The following is a 12,048-nucleotide window of genomic DNA, read 5'->3' on the forward strand; positions in this document are numbered from 1 at the left end:
TTATTTCAATTTTTTTTTTTTTTTAGAAAAATATTTCAGTTTTTTTTTTAAATCCACATTCTTTAAAAAAATCCACATTTGCTTATTTCAGAATTTTTTAAAAAAAATCCACGTTCAGTTAGTTCAGAATTTTTTTTTAGAAAAATCCAAATTCTTTAAAAAATCCACATTTGCTTATTTCTGAATTTTTTTTAGAAAAATCCACGTTCAGTTATTTCAGATTTTTTTAAATAAATCCACGTTTGCTTTTTAGAGAAATCTTCAGTTATTTCAGATTTTTTTCTTAAAATCCAAGTTAACTATTTCATATTTTTTTTTTAATTAATTCACGTTAGTTATTTCAGATTTTGTTAAAAATCCCGTTCTTTAAAAAATCTGTTCAGTTGTTCTTAGAATTTTTGTTTAAAATTTCATGTTCAGTTGCTTTCAGAATTTTGTTTCTAAAAATCCACGTTTTTTGAAAAAGCATATTCAGGTGTTTTCAGACTTTTTTCAATCCACGTTCTTTTAAAAAAAAACCTCTTGCGTATGAGTAACGACAGCAATCATACGATATAATGTGCGATTTAAGTTTTTCGCGAAGCATATGCAACTTCAAGGCAATTAAAGGTTTACACGTGGGTTACGATCGAATTCCATCCTATGTTACTAAGCTCTAATTTTTGCCCAGGGTCTGATGCTATGATAAGTTGAAGGGTTTTTGGCCACTTGCAGTGGTGTTTGCGTGGTAATTACTCTATTTTCTAAGGGTTTCTGGGGCGTGGATTTTTGGATTTTTTTATTTATTTTTGAGATGTAATTTCCCACCTGAAAATAGGTAAAACCCTATTTTGCGTGGGCAAATTATGACACGTATGACTGACGACAACACTCATACGCCATGATGTACAACTTAAAGTTGTTCCTAGTTAGTGCAGCATCAAAAGAATCCATTGGACTATCATAATTTGTTAATTAATTTAAAATTTCTCTGGAACTCAGAGTTCAGAACCTGCAGAACTGCTTCATATGCAATGCAATTTTTAAAATTGAAAAATGAATTCCGAAAATTTAAAATTTATTTGCCTTCCTTTCTATTTCAATTCCATGCGAGTGGCCAGACCAGACCGTTTCACTGACTGCCATGCAAATATTGCACCAGCATTACAAAATGCAATACACAACACATTTGAATATTTGTTTGATGTCATTCAGCCAAAGTTAGTTTAGTTTTTGTGTATTTGTTTATTGTCGTATAAACACACACAAATATTTAGTAAAATTTATACGGGATATTATCCGAAAATGTGTTTTGTGTGTACGCAAAAAGATATCGTATTTTGTGTACAAAAAAAAATTGTAGTATAGAGAATTTTCTAATATGACTAAGGAAGGATTGTGAGAATACATTTCAAATAATGAACAAATTTAAACTATTACGGGTAGTTGAGGCCTCATGTAAAGTAGGACAAATATACTTACGAAATGTATCGAAACTTTGCTCGAAATTTAAATTTACTATTGGAAAAAAATATTTTTTCAAGGACCAAAGGACCAAGAAACATGAATTTTTTTAAATAAAATTTTTTTCAAGGACCAAAAGACCAAGAAACGTGGATTTTTTAAAAAATATTTTTTCAAGGACCAAAAGACCTTGAAACGTGGATTTTTTAAAGAATCATTTTTCAAGGACCATCAGTTGATGAAACGTGGATTTTTTAAAGAATATTTTTTCAAGGATCAATAGACCAAGAAACTTGGATTTTTTAAAGAATATTTTTTAAGGACCATCACTCCAAGAAACGTGGATTTTTTAAAGAATATTTTTTCAAGGATCAATAGACCAAGAAACTTGGATTTTTTAAAGAATATTTTTTAAGGACCATCACTCCAAGAAACGTGGATTTTTTAAAGAATATTTTTTCAAGGACCAAAGGACCAAGAAACGTGGATTTTTTAAAGAATATTTTTTCAAGGACCAAAGGACCAAGAAACGTGGATCAAAAGGCCATGAAACATGTTTTTTTTTAAGAATATTTTTTCAAGGACCAAAAGGCCATGAAACATGGGTTTTTTAAAGAATATTTTTTCAAGGACCATAAGGCCAAGACACGTGGATTTTTTAAATAATATTTTTTCCAGGACCAAAAGTCCATGAAACGTGGATTTTTTAAAGAATATTTTTTCAAGCACCAAAAGGCCATGAAACATGGGTTTTTTAAAGAAAAATTTTTCAAGGACCAAAATACCAAGAAACGTGGATTTTTTAAAGAATAATTTTTCAAGGACCAAAAGATCAAGTAACGTGGATTTTTTAAAGAATATTCTTTCAAGGACCAAAAGATCAAGAAACGTGGATTTTTTAAAGAATATTTTTTCAAGGACCAAAAGATCAAGTAACGTGGATTTTTTAAAGAATATTCTTTCAAGGACCATCAGTTGAAGAAACGCAGATTTTTTAAAGAATATTTTTTCAAGGCCCATCAGTTGATGAAACGTGGATTTTTTAAAGAATATTTTTTAAGGGCCATCAGTTGATGAAATGTGGATTTTTTAAATAATATTTTTTTCAGGACCTGGAATGTTACAAACGTGGATTTTTTAAAGAATATTTTTTCAAGGACCATCAGTTGATGAAACGTGGATTTTTTAAATAATATTTTTTTCAGGACCAGGAATGTTACAAACGTGGATTTTTTAAAGAATATTTTTTTCAGGACCTGGAATGTTACAAACGTGGATTTTTTAAAGAATATTTTTTCAAGGACCATCAGTTGATGAAACGTGGATTTTTTAAAGAATATTTTTTAAGGGCCATCAGGTGATGAAACGTGGATTTTTTAAAGAATATTTTTTAAGGGCCATCAGGTGATGAAACGTGGATTTTTTAAATAATATTTTTTTCAGGACCTGGAATGTTACAAACGTGGATTTTTTAAATAATATTTTTTTAAGGACCTTCTAGGCTACAAACGTTGATTTTTTAAAGAATATTTTTTTAAGGACCTTCTATGCTACAAAGATTGATTTTTTAAAGAATATTTTTTTAAGGACCTTCTAGGCTACAAACTTTTCACTCCAAAAATAGTCATCACATTGTGTTATGGTGCGTATGATTATTGTCGGTACTCATACGCCCTCTTAGCCCAAAGTGGTTTACTTATAATCGTTAATAAATTGCTACACTTTCAAACAAGCCACCAAGTCATCATCACTGAGAGTAGCATCATAGAATACACAAATCTAATTAACATTTGAATAAATATAAATTTTATAACCAATAACATATTCATTAATTGCAAAATAAGTAAGAGCACACATTTCGCTATATGACTTTCATAATATTGACGAATGTTAATCAATCAATATATTGACATAAAACGATGATGATTACGACGATGAAGGGGGAGGTCCATGACGCTGCTGCTCCTGGATGATGTATGAAGTGTTGCTTTGAAAACTGAACTGAACAGAACTATTGACATAACCCCATTTCATGTGATGGAGATTTCTCTTTCACACACACATATCGGTGTATATGTATGTGTGAGTTATATATACAAGCCAAAAACAGTTATACACAGCAATGCAATTATATGTAGGTGTGTGTGTGTGTGCATGAATATGCAGGATATGAAGGTAAACTGTTGTTAGCACAGGTTATGTTTGTACATTTTCATATTTATAATGTATAATTCGTGTTGATGTTTATATAAGAAGAATTTCATTAAAATAAATTCAAATAATCCATTAAAATCTTATGGTAACGGATACATACACAGGGAACCAAACATACGCTAATAGAAATTTTGGCAAGATGGAGGGAATTTGGGGGAGGCTCTTTTAATATCAGAATTTAGTAGACAAAAAATGGTGAAAATTCACGCTTATTCAACTGACGGCCCTTGAAAAAATATTCTTTAAAAATCCACGTTTCTTCAACTGATGGTCCTTGAAAAAATATTGCTTAAAAATCAACGTATCTGGGTCTAAAGGCCCTTTAAAATATACTTTCAGAAATCCACGTTTTTTCCTGTGATGGCCCTTGAAAAAATATTCTTTAAAAAATACACGTTTCTTGGTCTATTGGTCCTTGAAAAATATTTTTTGAAAATTCCACGTTTCTTCAGCTGATGGTCCTTGAAAAAATATTCTTTAAAAATCTATGCTTCGTGGTCTTTTGGTCCTTGAAAAATATTTTTTGAAAATTCCACGTTTCTTCAGCTGATGGTCCTTGAAAAAATATTCTTTAAAAATCTATGCTTCGTGGTCTTTTGGTCCTTGAAAAAATATTCTTTAAGAAATCCAAGTTTTTTGGTCTTTTGGTCCTTGAAAAAATATTGTTTAAAAAATTCACGTTTCTTGGTCTTTTGATCCTTGAAAAAATATTCTTTAAAAAATTTACGTTTCTTGGTCTTTTGATCCTTGAAAAAATATTCTTTAAAAAACTTACGTTTCTTGGTCTTTTGATCCTTGAAAAAATATTCTTTAAAAATCCACGTTTCTTGGATCCTTGAAAAAATATTCTTTAAAAAATCCACGTTTCTTGGATCCTTGAAAAAATATTCTTTAAAAAATCCACGTTTCTTGGATCCTTGAAAAAATATTCTTTAAAAAATCCACGTTTCTTGGATCCTTGAAAAAATATTCTTTAAAAAATCCACGATTCTTGGATCCTTGAAAAAATATTCTTTAAAAAATCCACGTTTCTTGGATCCTTGAAAAAATATTCTTTAAAAAATCCACGTTTCTTGGATCCTTGAAAAAATATTCTTTAAAAAATCCACGTTTCTTGGATCCTTGAAAAAATATTCTTTAAAAAATCCACGTTTCTTGGATCCTTGAAAAAATATTCTTTAAAAAATCCACGTTTCTTGGATCCTTGAAAAAATATTCTTTAAAAAATCCACGTTTCTTGGATCCTTGAAAAAATATTCTTTAAAAAATCCACGTTTCTTGGATCCTTGAAAAAATATTCTTTAAAAAATCCACGTTTCTTGGATCCTTGAAAAAATATTCTTTAAAAAATCCACGTTTCTTGGATCCTTGAAAAAATATTCTTTAAAAAATCCACGTTTCTTGGATCCTTGAAAAAATATTCTTTAAAAAATCCACGTTTCTTGGATCCTTGAAAAAATATTCTTTAAAAAATCCACGTTTCTTGGATCCTTGAAAAAATATTCTTTAAAAAATCCACGTTTCTTGGATCCTTGAAAAAATATTCTTTAAAAAATCCACGTTTCTTGGATCCTTGAAAAAATATTCTTTAAAAAATCCACGTTTCTTGGATCCTTGAAAAAATATTCTTTAAAAAATCCACGTTTCTTGGATCCTTGAAAAAATATTCTTTAAAAAATCCACGTTTCTTGGATCCTTGAAAAAATATTCTTTAAAAAATCCACGTTTCTTGGATCCTTGAAAAAATATTCTTTAAAAAATCCACGTTCCTTGGATCCTTGAAAAAATATTCTTTAAAAAATCCACGTTCCTTGGATCCTTGAAAAAATATTCTTTAAAAAATCCACGTTTCTTGGATCCTTGAAAAAATATTCTTTAAAAAATCCACGTTTCTTGGATCCTTGAAAAAATATTCTTTAAAAAATCCACGTTTCTTGGATCCTTGAAAAAATATTCTTTAAAAAATCCACGTTTCTTGGATCCTTGAAAAAATATTCTTTAAAAAATCCACGTTTCTTGGATCCTTGAAAAATATTCTTTAAAAAATCCACGTTTCTTGGATCCTTGAAAAAATATTCTTTAAAAAATCCACGTTTCTTGGATCCTTGAAAAAATATTCTTTAAAAAATCCACGTTTCTTGGATCCTTGAAAAAATATTCTTTAAAAAATCCACGTTTCTTGGATCCTTGAAAAAATATTCTTTAAAAAATCCACGTTTCTTGGATCCTTGAAAAAATATTCTTTAAAAAATCCACGTTTCTTGGATCCTTGAAAAAATATTCTTTAAAAAATCCACGTTTCTTGGATCCTTGAAAAAATATTCTTTAAAAAATCCACGTTTCTTGGATCCTTGAAAAAATATTCTTTAAAAAATCCACGTTTCTTGGATCCTTGAAAAAATATTCTTTAAAAAATCCACGTTTCTTGGATCCTTGAAAAAATATTCTTTAAAAAATCCACGTTTCTTGGATCCTTGAAAAATATTCTTTAAAAAATCCACGTTTCTTGGATCCTTGAAAAAATATTCTTTAAAAAATCCACGTTTCTTGGATCCTTGAAAAAATATTCTTTAAAAAATCCACGTTTCTTGGATCCTTGAAAAAATATTCTTTAAAAAATCCACGTTTCTTGGATCCTTGAAAAAATATTCTTTAAAAAATCCACGTTTCTTGGATCCTTGAAAAAATATTCTTTAAAAAATCCACGTTTCTTGGATCCTTGAAAAAATATTCTTTAAAAAATCCACGTTTCTTGGATCCTTGAAAAAATATTCTTTAAAAAATCCACGTTTCTTGGATCCTTGAAAAAATATTCTTTAAAAAATCCACGTTTCTTGGATCCTTGAAAAAATATTCTTTAAAAAATCCACGTTTCTTGGATCCTTGAAAAATATTCTTTAAAAAATCCACGTTTCTTGGATCCTTGAAAAAATATTCTTTAAAAAATCCACGTTTCTTGGATCCTTGAAAAAATATTCTTTAAAAAATCCACGTTTCTTGGATCCTTGAAAAAATATTCTTTAAAAAATCCACGTTTCTTGGATCCTTGAAAAAATATTCTTTAAAAAATCCACGTTTCTTGGATCCTTGAAAAAATATTCTTTAAAAAATCCACGTTTCTTGGATCCTTGAAAAAATATTCTTTAAAAAATCCACGTTTCTTGGATCCTTGAAAAAATATTCTTTAAAAAATCCACGTTTCTTGGATCCTTGAAAAAATATTCTTTAAAAAATCCACGTTTCTTGGATCCTTGAAAAATATTCTTTAAAAAATCCACGTTTCTTGGATCCTTGAAAAAATATTCTTTAAAAAATCCACGTTTCTTGGATCCTTGAAAAAATATTCTTTAAAAAATCCACGTTTCTTGGATCCTTGAAAAAATATTCTTTAAAAAATCCACGTTTCTTGGATCCTTGAAAAAATATTCTTTAAAAAATCCACGTTTCTTGGATCCTTGAAAAAATATTCTTTAAAAAATCCACGTTTCTTGGATCCTTGAAAAAATATTCTTTAAAAAATCCACGTTTCTTGGATCCTTGAAAAAATATTCTTTAAAAAATCCACGTTTCTTGGATCCTTGAAAAAATATTCTTTAAAAAATCCACGTTTCTTGGATCCTTGAAAAAATATTCTTTAAAAAATCCACGTTTCTTGGATCCTTGAAAAAATATTCTTTAAAAAATCCACGTTTCTTGGATCCTTGAAAAAATATTCTTTAAAAAATCCACGTTTCTTGGATCCTTGAAAAAATATTCTTTAAAAAATCCACGTTTCTTGGATCCTTGAAAAAATATTCTTTAAAAAATCCACGTTTCTTGGATCCTTGAAAAAATATTCTTTAAAAAATCCACGTTTCTTGGATCCTTGAAAAAATATTCTTTAAAAAATCCACGTTTCTTGGATCCTTGAAAAAATATTCTTTAAAAAATCCACGTTTCTTGGATCCTTGAAAAAATATTCTTTAAAAAATCCACGTTTCTTGGATCCTTGAAAAAATATTCTTTAAAAAATCCACGTTTCTTGGATCCTTGAAAAATATTCTTTAAAAAATCCACGTTTCTTGGATCCTTGAAAAAATATTCTTTAAAAAATCCACGTTTCTTGGATCCTTGAAAAAATATTCTTTAAAAAATCCACGTTTCTTGGATCCTTGAAAAAATATTCTTTAAAAAATCCACGTTTCTTGGATCCTTGAAAAAATATTCTTTAAAAAATCCACGTTTCTTGGATCCTTGAAAAAATATTCTTTAAAAAATCCACGTTTCTTGGATCCTTGAAAAAATATTCTTTAAAAAATCCACGTTTCTTGGATCCTTGAAAAAATATTCTTTAAAAAATCCACGTTTCTTGGATCCTTGAAAAAATATTCTTTAAAAAATCCACGTTTCTTGGATCCTTGAAAAAATATTCTTTAAAAAATCCACGTTTCTTGGATCCTTGAAAAAATATTCTTTAAAAAATCCACGTTTCTTGGATCCTTGAAAAATATTCTTTAAAAAATCCACGTTTCTTGGATCCTTGAAAAAATATTCTTTAAAAAATCCACGTTTCTTGGATCCTTGAAAAAATATTCTTTAAAAAATCCACGTTCCTTGGATCCTTGAAAAAATATTCTTTAAAAAATCCACGTTTCTTGGATCCTTGAAAAAATATTCTTTAAAAAATCCACGTTTCTTGGATCCTTGAAAAAATATTCTTTAAAAAATCCACGTTTCTTGGATCCTTGAAAAAATATTCTTTAAAAAATCCACGTTTCTTGGATCCTTGAAAAAATATTCTTTAAAAAATCCACGTTTCTTGGATCCTTGAAAAAATATTCTTTAAAAAATCCACGTTTCTTGGATCCTTGAAAAAATATTCTTTAAAAAATCCACGTTTCTTGGATCCTTGAAAAAATATTCTTTAAAAAATCCACGTTTCTTGGATCCTTGAAAAAATATTCTTTAAAAAATCCACGTTTCTTGGATCCTTGAAAAAATATTCTTTAAAAAATCCACGTTTCTTGGATCCTTGAAAAAATATTCTTTAAAAAATCCACGTTTCTTGGATCCTTGAAAAAATATTCTTTAAAAAATCCACGTTTCTTGGATCCTTGAAAAAATATTCTTTAAAAAATCCACGTTTCTTGGATCCTTGAAAAATATTCTTTAAAAAATCCACGTTTCTTGGATCCTTGAAAAAATATTCTTTAAAAAATCCACGCTTCTTGGATCCTTGAAAAAATATTCTTTAAAAAATCCACGTTTCTTGGATCCTTGAAAAAATATTCTTTAAAAAATCCACGTTTCTTGGATCCTTGAAAAAATATTCTTTAAAAAATCCACGTTTCTTGGATCCTTGAAAAAATATTCTTTAAAAAATCCACGTTTCTTGGATCCTTGAAAAAATATTCTTTAAAAAAATCCACGTTTCTTTAATAGATGGTCCTTGAAAAATATTCCTTAAAAAATCCACGTTTCTTTAATAGATGGTCCTTGAATAATATTCTTTAAAAAATCAACGTTTCTTCAAATGATGGTCCTTGAAAAAATATTTTTTTAAAAAATCCACGTTTCTTCAAATGATGGTCCTTGAAAAAATATTTTTTTAAAAAATCCACGTTTCTTCAAATGATGGTCCTTGAAAAAATATTTTTTTAAAAAATCCACGTTTCTTCAAATGATGGTCCTTGAAAAAATATTTTTTTAAAAAATCCACGTTTCTTCAAATGATGGTCCGAAACACACAAATAATAATTTAATCCCTTGGCCACATTACCCAGCATAGCTGTGCGGAGACATGGGTACTCTTAGGAGGGTTGCGGGGTAAAGAAGTTATTTGGAGAATTTTATGTAAATTTTTGCAGCTAGGCCTCCCTGCCTGTCAGCCTTTATTATGTAATAATCACAAATGATGACAATTTCCGTGAGTTGTCTTCTCACCTGTAAATATTTATTTTTATGTTTTGCCCTAAGGTGTTTTAGGGGTGCCACCAAGGGGGGACCATGGGGAATTTGGCTTGGGTCAATGATGAGGTGAATGATAAGATTAGAATTTCTATAGAAAACTATTTAAAAGATATTTTTATTTATATTAGAGCCTTGAAGAGGGTCTTCCTAACATGGAAAAGGTTTCAAAGTCATATTTAGCTTACCTAGAAAAACTTTATAGCTCTGAAAACCGATTAAATGCCATAGGGAAATTTTAAAAGTAAAGGGGAAGTATTAATGATTTTCGGGCAATTAATGACCTAAAAAGTTTCTCTAAGAACAAATAACTGTAGCGGAAATGTAAAAGCTCTTCTAGCCATAGAAGATTATCTCAGGAGACCCATAAAAGCTCTGGAAGCCATAGGAGTTCAGTCATTGGTATAGAACCTACGAAAGATCATATAGACATAAAAGACCTGTAAAAGATTTCCTAATTTTTGTAGGCCTGTCAGATTTTTTTAGCTATAGAACACCTGCGAAAGCTCTCCAAGTCACAGAAGTAAAATGTGCTCCGTAAAAGTTCTTCTGGCAATGGTTGACCTACAAATGTCTCCTTACAACAAGTAACTTGTAAAAGCTCCTCCCGCTGTAGCGGAATGGTTAATAAAGTCTAACCATAGAAGATTCTTTCAGGTATCAGAGACCCATAAAAGCTCTTGTAGCCATAGAAGGCCAGTCATTAGTTCTGTAGCCATATAGACGCTGCTAAAGATCGGCAACAAGATCCAGCTATGGGGAAATATTAATATAACTCCAGCAATAGCGGAAATGTAAAAGCTCGTCTAGCCATAGAGGATTCTTCTAGCTATCGGAGACCTTTAAACGCTCTTGTAGCCATATGAGGCCAGCCAATGATATTCTAACCATATGCACCTCATCTAGACATAGAAGACCTGTAAAAGTTAACTATTGAAGGCCTATCAGAGTTTTTCTGGCTATAGATGACCTGTAAACGCTCTTTAAGCCACAGAAGAGAAAGGTGCCCCATTAAAGTTCATCTGGCAAATGAAAGTCCTATAAAAGCTCTTCTAACAACAATTAACTTGTAAAAGTTCCTCGCGCTGTAGCCGCAGAGTAAATTGTAGCGGAAGTGTAAAAGCTCTTCTAGCCATAGAAGATTCTGTCAGCTATCAGTGACCCATATAAGCTCTTGTAGCCATAGAAAGCCAGTCAATGGTATTCTAGTCATATAGAATCTGTAAAGGAGCATCTAGACCTAGAAGACCATGTAAAACATCTCCTAACTATTGTAGGTCTGTCAGAGTTTTTCTGGCTATGGAAGACCCGTAAAAGCTCTTCAAACCACAGAAGTAAATCTTTATCTTTAAAAGATCTCCTAACTATTGTAGGTCTGTCAGAGTTTTTTCTGGCTATGGAAAACCCGTAAAAGCTCTTCAAGCCACAGAAGCAAATGTGCCCCGTAAAAGTTCTTTAGACAATGAATGACCTAAAAAGGCTCTTCTTACACCAATTAAATTGTAAAAGTTCCTCCAGCTATAGAAGTGTAAAAGTGTAAAAGCTCTTCTAGCCATAGAAGATGTGTCAACTATCGGAGACCCATAAAAGCTTTTGTAGCCATAGAAGGCCAGCCAATGGTATTCTAGCCATATAGAATCTTCAAAGGAGCATCTAGATCTAGAAGACCTGTAAAAGATATCCTATCTGGGAGTTCTATGGGCCTGTCAGAGTTCTTCTGACCATAGAAGACCTGTACAAGCCCTTCAAAGGTGCAATACATTAGCTTTTTAACTATAGGGAAAGGATGGAAAATCTTCTAGTAAAAGGTGCCCTGTCAAAGCTCTTGTAGCCATAGATATGTTGTAAATTGTCTCCTAATTATCGGAATTCTTGTGAAAGCTCTTGTGTCCATAGTACACTAAAAGCTCTTCTAGCCACAGGAAATTTGTAAAGGCGAAAAGTTCGTTTAGCCATAAAAGACTTGTAAAAATTTTGTCTAGCTTTCGGAGATTTTTAAAAGCTCTTGTAGGCATAGAATATAAGTGAAAGGTATTCTAGCCCTAGAAACTTTCCAGATATCGTAGAACTGCAACAGCTCTTCTAGTATTTGGTGCCCCGTAAAAGCTCGTCTAACCATATAAGACGTGTAATTTGTCTCCTAAGCCTTGCCTCCTTTTAGACCTACAAATGTCTCCTTACAACAAGTAACTTGTAAAAGCTCCTCCCGCTGTAGCGGAATGGTTAATAAAGTCTAACCATAGAAGATTCTTTCAGGTATCAGAGACCCATAAAAGCTCTTGTAGCCATAGAAGGCCAGTCATTAGTTCTGTAGCCATATAGACGCTGCTAAAGATCGGCAACAAGATCCAGCTATGGGGAAATATTAATATAACTCCAGCAATAGCGGAAATGTAAAAGCTCGTCTAGCCATAGAGGATTCTTCTAGCTATCGGAGACCTTTAA

The 12,048-nt window shown here is 30.6% G+C and overlaps 1 protein-coding gene across 3 annotated transcripts in view; it reads right to left on the bottom strand.

Annotated features, from left to right (window-relative positions):
• LOC101888784 (disintegrin and metalloproteinase domain-containing protein 10) overlaps positions 1-12,048 on the bottom strand; it is a 315,601-nt gene that overhangs the window by 120,097 nt on the left and 183,456 nt on the right. The window lies entirely within an intron of this gene.

Source organism: Musca domestica, unplaced genomic scaffold (genome assembly GCF_030504385.1).
Source record: "Musca domestica strain aabys unplaced genomic scaffold, Musca_domestica.polishedcontigs.V.1.1 7, whole genome shotgun sequence".
In the NCBI taxonomy this organism is placed as follows: domain Eukaryota; kingdom Metazoa; phylum Arthropoda; class Insecta; order Diptera; family Muscidae; genus Musca; species Musca domestica.